At 56.2% G+C, this 14,833-nt stretch overlaps 1 long non-coding RNA gene across 1 annotated transcript; it reads right to left on the reverse strand.

Annotated features, from left to right (window-relative positions):
* Window positions 1-2,024: 2,024 nt before the first annotated feature.
* Window positions 2,025-7,509, reverse strand: LOC141976311 (uncharacterized). The gene is made up of 2 exons (XR_012636098.1): window positions 6,541-7,509; window positions 2,025-4,552 (listed from the first exon to the last, which is right to left on the reverse strand). It is a non-coding gene; the product is annotated as an uncharacterized LOC141976311 (long non-coding RNA).
* Between the last annotated feature and the right edge of the window lie 7,324 nt (window positions 7,510-14,833).

Genomic DNA, 14,833 nt, shown 5'->3' on the forward strand with positions numbered 1-14,833 from the left:
CAGCACCGGGCGAGGGGTCCCTGTATACCCAGCCCCTGCGCCCCACCCCAGAGCTGGCCGTGGTCCCAGCGCCGGGTGAGATCATTGCTATGTATAGCTGGGGGGCTCTGTTTTCCAGCGCCGGGAGGAGCTGGCCAGGGTGCGCTCCTGGGGCTGGTGCCAGAAGGGGCCGGGCAAGGCAGGGCCTGGAATTAGGCGATTCCTACAAACAGCCCTGTCTGGCTAGTGTTAACCCCTTCCTGCCCTCTCCTCCCCTGGCAGCTGTGTCCTCCACAGTGAGGGGAAAGCAACAAGGAGAGAACCCAGGAGTCCTGGCTCCCAGCCCCCCCCGCTCTAGCCACTAGACCTCTTGCCCATAGCAGTGGCATTGTAGGCTCCGGGCCCGTATCTAGGCACGGGCGTAAATGGTTCATGTAAAGCTTTGAGGCCGAATGGCCTGTCAGCCACCCTGAGTTTTGGGGCGCTGGGCCCAGTGGGCTCGGGGTGGGGTGGGGGAGGCGCGATACCAGGTTCTGGGGTCGCTTAACCCCGAAGCTGCCTTGGCAACTGAGGGGCGTGCGTGGAAACAAGCGACGCTCGTTAAGACCCTCAAGTCTAGGACATTGCCAGGGGCACGGAGGTTCGATACAGACCCCAGCCAGGAGGCCGGGCATGGCTCTGAATACACCAGCCAGCCTCCTGGGCACGAGGGCCAGCAGGCCCATTTGCTGGGCCAGGGCAGTACCTTTGGTCCGGGTCAGCCTCTCCCCGAGGACGGGGATGTGCAGAGGGGCAAGGGCCGGGATTTCTGCTGGCCTTTGTGTGGGCCGGAGCAGTTCTGTCTTTACTTGTTGCACTGAGAAACGTGGCTGGAGCCCTGCTCGGCCTTGGGGTGGGAGCAGCACAGGGTGGGGTGGGGTGCAGCGGGGTTCCCGACCGGACGCAGGATGTGGGAAACTTGATTCTGGACCAAGAAGCCTCTCAGAGCCGAGGCGAGAACCCAGGAGTCCTGGCTCCCAGTCCCAGCCCCGCTCCCCCCCCCGCCCCCCCACACACTATTTTTAGCCTGGATGAGTCAATCTGTTCTCAGGAAAGGGAGATTTATTGGGGGGGGGGCGTGTCCACAGTGTGAGTCAGGGACCAGCTATTCTCTGCAAGCACCTTCACCTGCCCAAGGGCTGCTGGGTTCAGGGGCTGAACGGGACCCACGTGGGGTGCCCCACAGCGAGCAGAGCACCCCACACTGCCCCAGCCCAGCATGCACTGGGGCATCGTCCAGCCATCGCCCCTAGCACGCCCTCCCTCCCCCCAACCCCTCCATCCCTCCCTTTACCCACGACCCCATCCACCCCCCACCTGTCCCTTTACCCAGCCCTTCCTCCATTCCTCCCCCACACCCCTCCATCTCTCCCTTTACCCACGACCCCATCCACCCCCCACCTGTCCCTTTACCCAGCCCTTCCTCCATTCCTCCCCCACACCCCTCCATTCGTCCATTTACCCACGACCCCATCTACCCCCCACCTGTCCCTTTACCCAGCCCTTCCTCCATTCCTCCCCCACACCCCTCCATCTCTCCCTTTACCCATGACCCCATCCACCCCCCACCTGTCCCTTTACCCAGCCCCTCCTCCATTCCTCCCCCACACCCCTCCATCTCTCCCTTTACCCATGACCTGTTACGAATAACACCTGGTAGGACACGCACACATGTGCTACGAATTACACCTGGTAGGACACGCACACATGTGCTACGAATTACACCTGGTAGGACATGCACACAAGTGCTACGAATTACACCTGATAGGACACGCACACATGTGCTACGAATTACACCTGATAGGACACGCACACAAGTGCTACGGATTACACCTAGTAGGACACGCACACATGTGCTACGAATTACACCTGGTAGGACACGCACACAAGTGCTACGAATTACACCTTGTTAGGACACGCACACAAGTGCTGCGAATTATACCTGATAGGACACACACAGTTCGAATCTAGGCTGAGGCACAGAAATAAAGTCCACAACTGCAGAGTTCCCAAAAGGCACTAAGTTTATTACGCTCGAGCGTGGTGCCCCCCTGCTAGCCAGGAGGGGACCCTGAATACAGATTATACAAAGGTTATATACTTTTTAGCAAAGCATGTTGCCCTCGTGCATTGGAAACCTTAGCCAATAAACAAACCCTTGTCTTATCTACCACCTATCCCTGCTTGGTGCATTCCTCGTGCTATACCAGTATGTTAATTACACAGCATGGTTCTAAAGCCATGCATCAGTAACTTTTATTATCAGGATGGGAGGCCTCACATCAAGGCCAAGAGACAGGGAGTTAGAGACTAACAAAAACCAGATACTGGGAGTCAAGGCAGGCTGGAGACAAGGAGGAGGATTTTCACAGGGATTCAGTATCTAAGGATCACTCCTCCTGGTGTATGCTGTGCTGGCATTTAAACAATGGTGGGCCCCAAACCAAAATGGAGTCACATGTGCTAACTTTTCCTTAACAGTCCTCCCTTTCTTTTTGTACGTCAGTAAGCTATATTGGGGCTGAGTAACCGCGCTGCAGGGTTAGCAACTGCCGACAGCACATACTGCAGCATTGTAGGCATACAAAAAATAACACAAAAACAATAACAGTCAAAAAAAGTAAATACAAAGTACGCCGTTCCCAAGTCCCCACATCCGGTAGCCATGAGGTGAGCCAGTCCCAGACCCCCTGGAATCCGGCGCTGGTAGTGTCGAGGCTGACGTGATGGAATAGGGCTGCCTGTTGTTTGAGGATGTGGATGTCAGTTTCCACCCTATGGTGCTGATTTACAAATACACAACAGCTTGAGTTGACCAGAGCACAAACCCCGCCCTGATTTGCAAGGAGATAATCCAGGGCTAGGCGGTTTTGCAATGTGGTTTGGGATAGTTGGGTGACTTCAATTTGAAGGGCAGATAAAGCATCTGCAGTAGCATTTGCCATTAGTTCCAAAGCAGCTGAAATATTAACTATAGCTTTTTTCAGCTCGCTTACTCCCAACCATGGCAGAAACCAACGCACAAAGGAGTGAAAGCCTTTGGGCCTTTGAGAAAGGGGGATTAAAAGAATACTTCGTCGGTCCCTCCATACTAGATTGCGGATCTCTCCCCGGGTCAGGTTCTGGTGTACTGTCACGGCGGGTACTATAGCCCCTAAGGTACATGTACCACGCCATCCTGCTGGGAGAACCTTATAGGCTGTGTGATTGCATAACCAATACCAGCCAGACCCCTCGGGGACTGGCCACGGGGCCCCGGAGTAGGTGGAGGGGCCTCCCGCACCAGAGCTGATTTGGGTGGTGTCCTTGCACCCCACAAAATTCCCTACAAAAACTGTATTTTCTATGCCCTTATGTCGTGACACACATAAAGCATAATTACCCTGGGCCACCATATTAATAGACCATATTTGGATTGTAACATTCCAGTTAAATGTAGTGTTTGCCCATAGCTTAGTTTGAAGTGTTCGATTAAGGGGGATTGGTACCCCTACCAACGGGACTCCCTGACCTAAATATGTGGGGGTATGAATACAAATCCAACACTGCGTTCGATTTACACCCTGTTTGATAGCACGGGTTAAATTTAAGAAGCTATTGCCCTCCCATCCTTGTACTGGACTTGGGAATAGGGAGAGGGCCCCCCAGGCAAACCATACCAATGTCGACATCCTCCCCTGTACCATACAAAAAACACTACCCCCAATGTAAGTCCAATACACAGGAACACAAAAAGTCCTGGTGGGCTGTGAAGGTCCCAGTAGCTGGAAAGCTCAGTCCATGGGTTGGTTGTAGTGTTCATTCGTGAAGTGGCTCGTCCAAAGGCTTGTCAGGGTCAGGTGGGGGTCCCAGCGCCAACTTAACGTAGCTATGATGGATCCAGGAACCTTTACCTGCAAAGGAGTGGTGGCAGATGGTGGGAGTAATGTTTGTGGCTGTAAGGCGTTTTTGGTATTTATACTTGCCTACAAGCACAGGTTCCAGCCTCTGGAATAAACCCACCCCACCACTTCACTTCACATTTCCAAGAATACATCCCGCAACTTCCTCCCTGCCAATGTACAATGCTCCGTTTTTGCCATTAAGGCCAATTCTCCGTGTCTCTTGCAGTCAGGAATCCTTGGATTTTGGTGGTTTTAGCAGAGCAGGTGTTTTTTCTTTTTTCTTGGAACAGTCATGGTTTTGCATTATACAGGGGAGAGGTTACTAGCACGTCACCTTGTTTTTGTTTTGTTTTTTTTCTGCTGTTTAAAAGGAGGAAAGAAAAAAAAACCCAGAAGGAGGGACAGGCTGATCAGAAGTCGAAGTGAAGTCATCTCGAGGTGGAGGGGTCTTTTTGCAGTAAGAAGCATGGGTCCAGGAAGTCAGTCTTTGGCACTTCACAGCGGTGTTGTTAGTTAGCAGGACTTAATAAGGGCCTTTCCAGCATGGGGCCAGAATAGTTTTTCATTGATGGACCTTTATGTAGACCCAGTCACCTGGTTTTAACAAATGGCAGGTTTGCTCAGGATTCTTGAAGCAGGACTTCTTTTACCTGTAAATACAGAGACCTAACACATTTTATTAATGTCTGACAGTGTGTTGCAGATCTCACAGCTGCTTGGGCACATTCAAGCCCCCCTCTTTCTTGGCTGTTAGCCAAATCCTAGCTGTGAGTAGTGTCCTTGGGCAGGCCAGCGTCTTATCTTTGGACCGAGCCTGCCAGCTGCAGCGTTGAATTAGCTTGTCCTTCGTTTTATTTCTTTTCCCCTTCTTGGCTTTTATTAACCTGCAAAGGAAACTTTTACTTTCTACTTATACACCTTTGTTTAAAAAGGAACACATGTACATTGCCCATTATACAGCACTTTAGTTCTTATTGTTTAATGTATGCCACATACACCCTTTTAGGAAAATGACTTTTTTACAGAGCTTTGGAGCAACAAGCCAGGACAAGCACACCCACTTTTGAGGAGTCCACTTGGTACAACCTCTGGTGTCCAATAGCTTTTCTCCCTCCCCAGCCCTCTGGCTAGAAATGTGAGGTAGCCAGAAGGATCTCATGTATAATATGGGGAGTGGGTTAACCTTTCATGTCCTTGCTTCCAAAGACTGTTGGTGTGCAAATTTTAACAACAATTTTTTTTAATTAAAAGATTTGGCCAATGAAATTTTTTTTTTTTAACTTAGGCAAATGTATTAAACTTTAGTATATTACATTTTTTGATATTATCCAAACACTTTGTATTCCAAGTTGAATAAAACAAGTATCTGCATTTTGATTTAACAGTTTTAAACTAAACTGTCCTATGAAAAATTAAACACAGCAATTTTGGCCACAAGACAAACACCACAAGACAGGACATAGAACACAGAACAGAATTCCTATTGTGCCAGTAAATTTATGAGATGTTGAATTGCTTTTCAGCTGGCATTAGTTTTTTCTGATTTTCTGAAAGACAAAAATAAAACACAGATCTACCCCTTTTGGGCAGTCAGTCATTGCTTAAAATATTTTCTTTTTATACAAATACCCTTGTTAATTGCAGGCAAAACAGAGGAATTACCCAGATTTTCTTGTATTTGTTTTATAGGCAGCCCAGGTTTCAGTGGCCTCTACCTTATCAGTTAGGTAATTTACATTAAAACAAATGCTTTCTGGCTTGCTTTTGGATTCACAGGTTAAAGATTTTTACTTTAAAAAGGGCACAATAAACTTTACCAGACTTTTGATTGCCTTTTACTTTTAACTCCTGCTGTCAAAGACACAGCGACCTGAAAAGGAAGACATTGCCTATTGTAGCCCCTTGGAGCCTAATAAGATATTAATTAAGTAGCACTGTATAATTGCATTTCTTTGGAAAAGGGCCCATTTTTTTTCCAAAATGGCTGCAAAGAAACCAAGAATTTTTTTTTCTTTCCAGTATTTTACAAAGTTTAATTGCTTAATTTTTTTCAGCAACTAAAGAGTTAACTTCTTACTTTTCTTTCTTAAATCACTTGCTTATTTCCCAAAACGACACCCAATTAACTTAGATTTTACCATTTTAAGTATTATTCCGGGATTTACGTTTTTCATTCCTGTAATTCTTTACTTCTCTTTTTTCACTATGACCTTCAAGTTTTCAACCTGTTTTCCAATCTCTCTATCTGTTGCCTGCCTGCTTGGGCCCGATTCTGTTTTTTTTTTTTCTCTGAACTGTTCCTTCCATGAGCACCAGCTTTGTTTCACTACCAAATTAACAAGGAGAGTGGGCTTCTTAACCAGCCCCCAGCCCTCCTGGTCTCTTTTTTTAAATATTTTTACTTACAAGGGCTACCCGAGTCCTCCCCCCATGAGGCTTGTTACCTGGACAGAAAGCACGGCTAGTTGGCAAGCAAGGAGGTGACGGGCATAAGTCAGAAAGTCGAGGGTAAGCCGGAGGAGGGGCAGAAGCAGGCACAGCACAGAGCGGGGCTGGAGACCCCTGAGATGAATAAGAAAAGGAGGAGGAAAGAGGACGTCCTTTCGCACGCGCATAAGCCCAGTTGTCCCATACATACCAATAATCCATCTGGGCTGGAGCTTTGTCCTCCAGCCTCCTTCTAAGCACCGTTAATGTATCCCCAGCAAAAGACCCATCCGGTGGCCATTCAACAGAGGTCTGAGTTGTTAGTGCTGGCCACTCAACCTTACACAAAATAACAGCTTTTTTCCTACCTAACCCATGGGTGCCAGAAATATTTCCCCAATTCTTGAGAATTTCAGCCAAAGGGCTCCCCTTACTTATACTCTGCCCAGAACCCATAGTGGGCTACCAAAAGAACACAAAATGTGCCACCTTATCGCCTAAGCGACGGCTCACACCCCCCCTCCTCGGAGTACTCAAAGGTGAACTCACCCTGTGCCGGCTGGAGCTGTCCGAGAGGAGGCGTGTAGTCTCGCTTGTTGGGGCGAGCCTAGAGTCCCTTCGTGGTCGCCAAAACTGTTACGAATTACACCTGAGAGGACACGCACAGTTCGAATCTAGGCTGAGGCACAGAAATAAAGTCCACAATGCAGAGTTCCCAAAAGGCACTAAGTTTATTACGCTCGAGCGTGGTGCCCCCCTGCTAGCCAGGAGGGGACCCTGAATACAAATTATACAAAGGTTATATACTTTTTAGCAAAGCATGTTGCCCTCGTGCATCGGAAACCTTAGCCAATAAACAAACCCTTGTCTTATCTACCACCTATCCCTGCTTGGTGCATTCCTCGTGCTATACCAGTGTGTTAATTACACAGCATGGTTTTAAAGCCATGCATCAGTAACTTTTATTATCAGGATGGGAGGCCTCACATCAAGGCCAAGAGACAGGGAGTTAGAGACTAACAAAAACCAGATACTGGGAGTCAAGGCAGGCTGGAGACAAGGAGGAGGATTTTCACAGGGATTCAGTATCTAAGGATCACTCCTCCTGGTGTATGCTGTGCTGGCATTTAAACAATGGTGGGCCCCAAACCAAAATGGAGTCACATGTGCTAACTTTTCCTTAACAGACCCCATCCACCCCCCACCTGTCCCTTTACCCAGCCCTTCCTCCATTCCTCCCCCACACCCCTCCATCCCTCCCTTTACCCACGACCCCATCCACCCCCCTCCTGTCCCTTTACCCAGCCCTTCCTCCATTCCTCCCCCACACCCCTCCATCCCTCCCTTTACCCACGACCCCATCCACCCCCCTCCTGTCCCTTTACCCAGCCCTTCCTCCATTCCTCCCCCACACCCCTCCATCCCTCCCTTTACCCACGACCCCATCCACCCCCCACCTGTCCCTTTACCCAGCCCTTCCTCCATTCCTCCCCCACACCCCTCCATCCCTCTCTTTACCCACGACCCCATCCACCCCCCTCCTGTCCCTTTACCCAGCCCTTCCTCCATTCCTCCCCCACACCCCTCCATCCCTCCCTTTACCCACGACCCCATCCACCCCCCTCCTGTCCCTTTACCCAGCCCTTCCTCCATTCCTCCCCCACACCCCTCCATCCCTCCCTTTACCCACGACCCCATCCACCCCCCTCCTGTCCCTTTACCCAGCCCTTCCTCCATTCCTCCCCCACACCCCTCCATCCCTCCCTTTACCCACGACCCCATCCACCCCCCACCTGTCCCTTTACCCAGCCCTTCCTCCATTCCTCCCCCACACCCCTCCATCCCTCCCTTTACCCACGACCCCATCCACCCCCCTCCTGTCCCTTTACCCAGCCCTTCCTCCATTCCTCCCCCACACCCCTCCATCCCTCTCTTTACCCACGACCCCATCCACCCCCCACCTGTCCCTTTACCCAGCCCTTCCTCCATTCCTCCCCCACACCCCTCCATCCCTCCCTTTACCCACGACCCCATCCACCCCCCTCCTGTCCCTTTACCCAGCCCTTCCTCCATTCCTCCCCCACACCCCTCCATCCCTCCCTTTACCCACGACCCCATCCACCCCCCACCTGTCCCTTTACCCAGCCCTTCCTCCATTCCTCCCCCACACCCCTCCATCCCTCTCTTTACCCACGACCCCATCCACCCCCCACCTGTCCCTTTACCCAGCCCTTCCTCCATTCCTCCCCCACACCCCTCCATCCCTCCCTTTACCCACGACCCCATCCACCCCCCACCTGTCCCTTTACCCAGCCCTTCCTCCATTCCTCCCCCACACCCCTCCATCCCTCTCTTTACCCACGACCCCATCCACCCCCCACCTGTCCCTTTACCCAGCCCTTCCTCCATTCCTCCCCCACACCCCTCCATCCCTCCCTTTACCCACGACCCCATCCACCCCCCACCTGTCCCTTTACCCAGCCCTTCCTCCATTCCTCCCCCTCACCCCTCCATCCCTCCCTTTACCCACGACCCCATCCACCCCCCACCTGTCCCTTTACCCAGCCCTTCCTCCATTCCTCCCCCACACCCCTCCATCCCTCTCTTTACCCACCCCTCCATCCACCCCACCCCTCCAGCACGGCCGGTGCGTGCGGCCTGGAGGCAGGGCATGGGGGAGTGGGTCTGTGGGAACTCTGGGGTGGTGCTGGGCGGTGAGGGGGCGGGGAAAATGTGTGCGTGGGGGCACTAGGGAGTGGGGTTCGGTGGGGGGTGCTGGGCAGTTGTGGGAGGGCCCGGGGGAGGGGGTGCTGGGCATAGTGGGGCTAGGGGGGCTCTGGAACTGGGGGGGGATGTGTGCGTGGCGTGGCCTGGGCCCGCCCCAGGGGGGAAGGGGCACACTGGCAGCACAGGGCCACGCGGGCCACTGTGCACCTGCCAATCGCTGGTTTGTAAATAGTGCCGCGCACTGGGCTAGGAGGAGCGGGGCCACCCCTGCCACGCCCCATTGCCCCCGGCCGGGCCCTCGCTCCGGGGACCGGCCCCCCCCAGCCCCATTGCCCCTGGCCGGCCCCTTGCTCCGGGGACCGGCCCCCCCCCACGCCCCATTGCCCCTGGCCGGCCCCTCGCTCCGGGGACCGGCCCCCCCCAGCCCCATTGCCCCTGGCCGGCCCCTCGCTCCGGGGACCGGCCCCCCCCCAGCCCCATTGCCCCTGGCCGGCCCCTCGCTCTGGGGACCAGCCCCCCCCACGCCCAGCCCCATTGCCCCCGGCCGGGCCCTCGCTCCGGGGACCGGCCCCCCCCAGCCCCATTGCCCCCGGCTGGGCCCTCACTCCGGGGACCGGCCCCCCCCAGCCCCATTGCCCCTGGCCGGCCCCTTGCTCCGGGGACCGGCCCCCCCCACGCCCCATTGCCCCTGGCCGGCCCCTCGCTCCGGGGACCGGCCCCCCCCAGCCCCATTGCCCCTGGCCGGCCCCTCGCTCCGGGGACCGGCCCCCCCCCAGCCCCATTGCCCCTGGCCAGCCCCTCGCTCTGGGGACCAGCCCCCCCCACGCCCAGCCCCATTGCCCCCGGCCGGCCCCTCGCTCCGGGGACCAGCCCCCCCCACGCCCAGCCCCATTGCCCCCGGCCGGGCCCCTCACTCCGGGGACTGGCCCCCACCCACGCCCCATTGCCCCCGGCCAGCCCCTCGCTCCGGGGACCGGCCCCCCCCACGCCCAGCCCCATTGCCCCCGGCTGGCCCCTCGCTCCGGGGACCGGCCCCCCCCACGCCCAGCCCCATTGCCCCCGGCCGGGCCCTCGCTCCGGGGACCGGCCCCCCCCACGTCCCATTGCCCCCGGCCGGCGCCTCGCTCCGGGGACCAGCCCCCCCCACGCCCAGCCCCATTGCCCCCGGCCGGGCCCTCGCTCCGGGGACCGGCCCCCCCCACGCCCAGCCCCATTGCCCCCGGCCGGGCCCTCGCTCCGGGGACCGCCCCCCCCCACGTCCCATTGCCCCCGGCCGGCGCCTCGCTCCGGGGACCGGCCCCATTGCCCCCGGCCGGGCCCTCGCTCCGGGGACCGGCCCCATTGCCCCCGGCTGGCCCCTCGCTCCGGGGACCGGCCCCCCCCACATCCCATTGCCCCCGGCCGGGCCCTCGCTCCGGGGACCGGCCCCATTGCCCCCGGCTGGCCCCTCGCTCCGGGGACCGGCCCCCCCCACATCCCATTGCCCCCGGCTGGCCCCTCGCTCCGGGGACCAGCCCCCCCCACGCCCCGCCCCATTGCCCCCGGCCGGCGCCTCGCTCCGGGGACCGGCCCCCCCCAGCCCCATTGCCCCCATGGGGTCACACAAGGTCAATCCGGCCCTGCCCCAGCCCGGCCCGGGGTTGCCGCTCCCCAGTGTGGAACCGGCAGAAACGCTGGGCTGCAGCGACACCTGCCGGCTGGTGTGAGACCAACAGAAAACCGCGCCCCAGGGACACCCCTGCGCTCCTCACCCCCGCCTCCGCCTCGGGAGGGGAACGGAGTCTCGTGGTTAGAGCAGGGGGGGTGGGAGCCAGGACTCCTGGGTTCTATCCCCGGCTCTTGCATTCTTGTGCTTAATGACACTGGCCATGCTGCTGCCCCTCTCTCTGCCTCAGTTTCCCTACCCGTGCCACAGCATCCCCACCCTGGGCTCTTCTGTTAGGCTCCCCCTTTGCCCGGGGGGAGAGCCCCCCTCCTGGCCCCAAGGTCTGATGGGAACCACATCTTCCTGGGCTGTTTGTTCTACACTCCTTCCCCCAGTCCCCTGGGTTGGGAAATCCTCCCCCCGCCCCCCCGCAGCTGTTCCCTGGACTTCTGATAAGGCCCCTGTTCCCCTCCAGGCTCTAATCATTAACCCTCAGGGCCATGGGAAACCTAGAGCACAGGACATAGCCTGCCCCCTCCCTGCCCCCCGATCAGCCGCCTGGGCCCATCTACCCCAGTATCCCGCACCCTCACTGCTTCCTGATCAGCCCCACAGGCCCATCTACCCTGGTATCCTGCCCCCTCACTGCTCTCCGATCAGCCCCCTGGGCCCATCTACCCCAGTATCCCGCCCCCTCACTGCTCCCCAATCAGCCCCACAGGCCCATCTACCCTGGTATCCCGCCCCCTCACTGTTCTCCGATCAGCCCCCTGGGCCCATCTACCCCAGTATTCCTCCCCCAGTCAGCCCCACGGGCCCAACTATCCTAGTATCCTGCCCTCTCCCTGCCCCTCTGGACCATACCCACAGGCCCATCTACCCCAATATCCCACCCCCTCCCTGCCCCCCCGATCAGCCCCATGGGCCCATCTACCGTGGTATCCCACCCCCTCCCTGCCCACCGGACCAGAGCCCTGGTGTTACCAGATTTGCCCGTTACTTTGGGGTACGCTCATTTATTAGGGTTACTCTTTGGGTGTGGGGGGGTTCTGTATTTCTATTAACGTGCTGGTTATGTCACCGGTGTTCTCACACGGAGCTCTGCCTCTCCCTGCTGCACGGTCCCTCCCAACGGAGCTTCCCGCAGGACCTCGGTTCCCCTGGGCTGGCTTCCTCCAGCCCCCGAATCGGATGAACACACACAGAGCACATCGGAGAGGACCCGGTTAATCAGCACCCCCAAGCTGACCCCTTATATGCCCCCAGACTCAGCAGACTGGGTTGAGCAGCACTTCCAAGGTGCCACCCTCCTATGTCCCCGGTTCAGCATGTCCCTATCCTCACTTTCACGGCACAATTGCCCTGGCAGGAACCCACTTGATGAGCAAACCCCACAGGAGTTTTGGGCCCTGCCGGGATCTTTAGCTTAGCTACAAGGAGTGTCACTGCAGAGCGAATGGGGAAGCCAAAAAACACCCACAACGGGGACAAAGAGAGAGAGAGAAGCAACCAGCTTAACCGTGAAAGTTATTTATTGCCAGGTAATAGCCAGAGAGGAGCCAAACAAACAAAGCGGTTATAATATTAAATCAAACTAAAACTTGATTATAAAAGGCAGGTTTAGAAAACTAGAACTGATCACACAAGCCAGGGTCAGAAGGCTACGCCGAGAGAGAGCTGGGTTCTCGCCACCCTGTGAAGCTTGAATCGAGCGGGGGTCCCAGGTGGTGGGGGTAGCTGCGGGTCCAGAGTGCTGGAGACAGGCAGAGCCCCCAGCACGATCAGTCAGGAGAGGATGAAGTCCCAATGGAACCGATGCAGATTTTGGATCCAGGCGTCAGAGCACTTACTTGAGCGTGGGTAGAGGGGTAGGGCAAGAACAGTGGTTCAAGGAAGAACATTAGATGTGTTTGTGGGTAAATTGTCGGCCCAAGAGAGGATACCAACGTTGTTTTGTTCAGGCTAGACAACAGGAGCTGATCATTCCTGGCTACGGCCGGTGTTCCTTCCAGGGAGCTCACAGTGCAATTAGGGAGCTTCAGTATTTTGGATACCAATAAAGGATTCAATACTAGAATTGGGCTGATAACTGCTGAGCTGGGGGTGTGCAGGCGTGGGTTCATTAACATCAGGAGCAGCGATCCCCCAGCGTGCCGTGCTTCCCTGCTTCGCTGGTCCCAGAGTTCCCTGCGGGTCTTGCCTTGGGATCTCTGGTCTCCAGGCTGTAGGCTGATGGAGATGCCTCCTTGTCCCACCTCTGATGCACATGAGGCCGGGGAGTTGCCTTAATCCTGTCACCCTCTTCCCAGGGGTTTCGGTGGGTTTCCCACGGCCTTTCCATTGCTTTTTGTAAGTCTGTCTTTGGAGAAGTTTTGGTGCAAGCAGAGGCTTGGGGGAGTGCGGGGGAGATGGAGATCTTTTGTGAGTCAGACAGACTGGATGCTGCGCCCTGGTTCACCAAGAACATAGAGCTGACAGGTATCCTGCCCCCTGCACCACAGCATGGTCTCATCTACCCTGGTATCCCACCCCCTTCCTGCTCCCCAGATCAGAGCCATGGGCCCATCTACCACGGTATCCTGCCCCCTTCATTGCCTCTGGATCAGAGCCACGGGCCCATCTACCCTGGTATCCCACCCCTCCCTGCCCCCCAGACCAGAGTCACAGGCCCATCTACCCTGGTATCTCACCACCCCTCCCTGTCCCCCTCGACCAGAGGCATGGGCCCATCTACCTCGGTCTCAGATAGTGGTCAGTTGTAGCTTTGTCAAAGTCAAAGGAAGATACCAAACGCCCCCACATGGGCAATGGAGGAATAACTCCCCATAAGGAAAGACTGGTCCAGCCCCCTACTCCCCCCCCTGTAATGCATCTGGGGGAAGAGGGAACCCTCACAGCCCTTCCTGACCTCACTCTGGGCCCAGGAAGGTCCACTGCCCCTGAGGCCATGCTAACTCATGTGTCGGTCAGTTCCGCAGGCTAAAGGTGACATGTCCCGGGTTTAACAGCACGGGGCACCGCTCCTGTGGTTGGGGGAGGCAAGTCGCTGTGGTCTGGGGTGGGATAGGGATGGACACACTGACCCCCCCCATCCTTGTCCCCTTCCTTCCTGGAGTCCTTCACCTCTGCGCCCCTGTTCTGTTTGTGCGTGAATAGTATCAGGTCTTTGGCCTTTTGTTCCCTGGCTGCCTGCATTGGACGCTGCCCAGGCCCTATTCCAGGAAGCCGCATGCCTGGGAGAAGGGGAAGTGTGAGCCCCCACAATGCCACCACCCAGCTCTGGGGAATTTGACCCCCCCCATGTAGGTTTCCTGGGAGAGGGATTTTGGGGTGTGGTGGCAGAAGCACTGAGGAAGAGAGAAAAGGGGGATCCCTTGCAGCAGGGAGTTTCTCAGCTGAACCCCAAAATTACCTGTCAAGGGAGTGTTCCCCTGGCTGAACCCCAAAATGAGCTCACAAGGGGTAATTCCCTGTGTTCAACCAGAATATTTTCCCATAGCAGGGAGATTTTTCCTGTTGAACCCTGATATGAGTCCGGAAGGGTCCCCCTGAGTGAACCCCAATATTATCCCACAGGGCAGGGGTCTCCTGGGTGAATGTCGATATTAGCCATAGCAGGGATGTGAACCCCCCAATATTATCCCATAGCAGGGAGATCCTGGGTGCATTGATATTATCCTGGGGGGACCCTGAGAATGAAAACTATTATGCTCTAGGGAGGGGATTCCCTGGGTGAACCCTGATATCATAGGGGTGCCACCAGGTGACCCCAATATATCCCATAGTGAGGAGTTCCCAAGGTGACCTGTGCTATCATCCTGTAGCAGGGAGTTCCTCAGGTGACCCCTCATATTATCCTTTTTGGGGAATTCCCCCAGGGTGAACCCTGATATGCTGTAGCAGGGAGTTCCCTTGGTGACTCTGATATTATCCCATAGCAGGGCGTTCTTCTGGTGAACCCCAAGATCATCCCTTAGTGGGGCATTTCCCTCCCCACCCAATTCCAGGCCCCAGAGGATTCTGGAATAGATTTCAGCATCATGCTTTGTTTTATTTCTCTACTAAAAATGGCAACCTCACAGCCAATAAATACAAGTGAACGTACAGCCCCCGCCCCGCCCCCTTCCCCCTC

This window comes from Natator depressus, chromosome 23 (assembly GCF_965152275.1).
Source record: "Natator depressus isolate rNatDep1 chromosome 23, rNatDep2.hap1, whole genome shotgun sequence".
In the NCBI taxonomy this organism is placed as follows: Eukaryota; Metazoa; Chordata; order Testudines; family Cheloniidae; genus Natator; species Natator depressus.